Here is a 3,256-nt window from a genome sequence, read left to right on the forward strand (position 1 = left end):
CCAGAAGGTGGATCTTATTGCTCTTGCAGAGGCACTGGAGAGAGCAGAAGGCAAGCGAGCCAACATTTATACGGATAGCTGGTATGCCTTTGGCACTGTGCATGTTCATGGCACCATCTATGGGAAAGAGGATTCTAGTCTGCAAAAGGAAAGGAGCTGGAGAACTTGCAGGAAGTCCAAAGACTGTTAGCAGCTGTGGAAAAGCCGAGGGCGGTGGCAGTTATACATGTGCCTGGGCACCAGTCCAGAAAGACTCCTGAGGCTGTTGGTAACAACTTTGCTGATGCAGAGGCCAGGAGGGTAGCTCTCTTAGACCCACCCTACCCCCCAGACCTGACTATTCTCCATGGGACCTTGAGTGGATAAGAAAACAAGCTCCGGGAGTAAAGCCTGGAGAGGGAGGTTGGAGTAGGGACCAGGAAGGTAGACTGATCTTACCAGAAGTACTAGGAAAATACATGCTCACCAACCTACACAGATCCACCCATCTAGGTTGGAAAAAGTTGCTCAGTCTTTTTCAAAATGCACAGTTGGTATTTCCACACCAGAACGAGGCTGCACGTCAGATCACTGGGGGATGTGAGAGCTGTGCAAAGCTAAGACCAGCCCCAAAGGGGCTCCACCTGACAGGTGCCCGGGAGAGGGGAAGGGCCCCAGGAAGAAGTTGGAAAATAGACTTCACTGAGGTAAAACCAGGAAAATATGGGTATAAGTATATGCTGGTCATGTTGGATACTTTTTCAGGAAGGGTGGAGGCTTTTCCACCCATGAAACTAGCCATGAAACATGAAACTAGCCAGATGGTGGCAAAGAAATTAATGGAGGAGATAGTCCCCAGATATGGGATCCCTGAGGCTATAGGTTCCGATAACGGCCCGGCTTTCATTAGTAAAGTCCTACAGGGACTAGCCCAGGCTTTGGGGACAGATTGGAAGTTACATTGTGCCTATAACCCACAAAGCTCTGGGCAGGTAGAAAGAATGAATCGGACATTAAAGGAGACCCTTTCTAAATTGGCAATTGAGACTGGCAGTGACTGGGTGGCCCTCCTCCACTTGGCCATTTTCCGTGTTCGGAAATCCCCCTATGTGCATGGTCTAACCCCCTTTGAGATAATATACAGGGCCCCTCTGCCAATAACCCAGCGAGCGCAGCCTCCAGGGGAAGAGAAGTCAGCTCCCGACTATTTAAATGTGTTGCAATCCCTTGCCAAAGTACAGCAGGAAATTTGGCCCTTAATCAAAGCATACTACGAGGGGGAAAGAACCCCGAATGTGGAGCATGGCATAGTCCCAGGGGATATGGTCTGGGTAAAAAGACACAAAGTAAAAACTCTTGAACCCTGATGGAAGGGACCTTATGTTGTAATGTTTACCACCCCCACTGCCCTAAAAGTTGATGGCATCGCTCCCTGGATCCACCACACCCACGTTCAGAAGGCCTTGCCTCTCGAGGACCCAGAATCCTGTGTGCAGAGGTGGGAGGTGCGGCCAAATCCTGCTAATCCCTTAAAGCTACATCTGAGCCGGACATGAAAGGATTCCTGCTGATAAGCTCACTGTTATGGGCCCTCCAGAGAACAGTAGTGTCAGGGGGAGCTCAGAACATCAACCCCCACCAACCAGTACGCCAGACATGGGTCCTGCCAAGCGGCGACACCTATGAGGAGTAGAACCACACCTCCCATATGGCCCCGTTGTGGACATGGTGGCCAGATCTGTATGTTGACTTAGAACTTGTACTGGGGCAATTTTATTACCTCCCCCAGAAAAACCACCAGGAACAATATCATATGAAAAAACGGGCTTTGGTTGACTCATCATCCACAGTCAACCACCAGGCTTTGCGGGCAAACGGGTTCTTTGCTTGCCCAGGTTTCCAGACAGGTTGGTGGAGGCGCAATTGTGGGGGTGCTGATAGACTCTACTGTGCTGAATGAAATTGTGTGCAAGTTAATGATGGGCAGTGGAGATGGGAGGTTTCCCCTGACCTGATTGATATGAGATTTACTTCTCCATACAACCGATGGACAGTATCTCCACTGGACAACCAGGTTAAAATCACCTTTACCTCAAAGGGAAAAAATGATAAAAGGTGGTGATAAAATGTGGATAGATGGGCTGACATGGGGCCTGATGCCCTACTAGAAGCCATGGAGGGGGGTCCTGTTCCAGATCTACCTCCAGGTCGAGGCAGTGGTTAGGTCACCAGTAAGACCTAACCTGGTGTTAAATACCCCTCGTCTGATGCCCCAACCTCCCCCGCCTGGGTCTCCTAGGCCCACCTTCAAGCCATCAGGCACCACAACGACATCAGCAGCCCTAGCCATGGAAAGGTTGTGGACGGCTGTGAAACCACAGACTTCCAGCAACCCTATGAGGGAGATGGTGCTAGCTGTAGTAGAAACCCTTAATCATACCACTCCCTCTCTCACTGACCCATGTTGGCTGTGCTACCCAGGATCCCCACCCTTTTATGAGGCTATCGGGATAAATAGTTCCTATACTCTCAACAACTCTCATCCCACCTATTGGGATGGGAGACCATGGGGACTTACTCTTGCTCAGGTCTCAGCCTCTGGCACGTGTGTAGGCACAGTTCCAGCACCCCAAAGCCAGTTATGCTCCTCATGTAATAACACCCCATGGGAGCAGGGGAAGTGGATTATACCCACCTCGGGCTGGTGGCTCTGTTCAAAAACGGGCCTTACCCCAGCCCTATCCACCTCTGTATTTAATGCTAATAATGAATTTTGTGTACTTGTGGCCATTCTACCCCGTCTTTCATACCATTCTCATGAATCCCTCCTCTCCTATTGGGAGGAAAAACAGAGTCCACTCCGAAAGAAGAGGGAACCCATTACTGCCTTAACCATCGGAACTCTCTTCTCCATGGGGATAGCTGGAGCAGGGACAGGAATCGCAGCCCTAGTAAAGCAAGAGCAAGGGCTCATGGCACTAAGGCTAGTAATCGACAGGGACTTGGAACAGCTCCGGCAGACGATGTCGGACCTGGAGCAATCTCTCACTTCCTTATCAGAGGTGGTGCTACAAAACAGAAGGGGCTTGGATCTCCTATTTTTAAAGGAGGGCGGGCTATGCACAGCTTTCAAAGAAGAATGCTTTTTCTATGTAGACAAGACAGGGGCAGTCAGGGAATCTTTGACCAAGTTAAAAAAAGACCTGGAGAGGAGGCACAAGGAGTATGAAAATAGTGAAAGCTGGTTCGAGTCTTGGTTTATGCACAAACCGTGGTT

Source organism: Nannospalax galili, unplaced genomic scaffold (assembly GCF_000622305.1).
Source record: "Nannospalax galili isolate Female #2095 unplaced genomic scaffold, S.galili_v1.0 scaffold171, whole genome shotgun sequence".
NCBI classification, from domain to species: Eukaryota; Metazoa; Chordata; class Mammalia; order Rodentia; family Spalacidae; genus Nannospalax; species Nannospalax galili.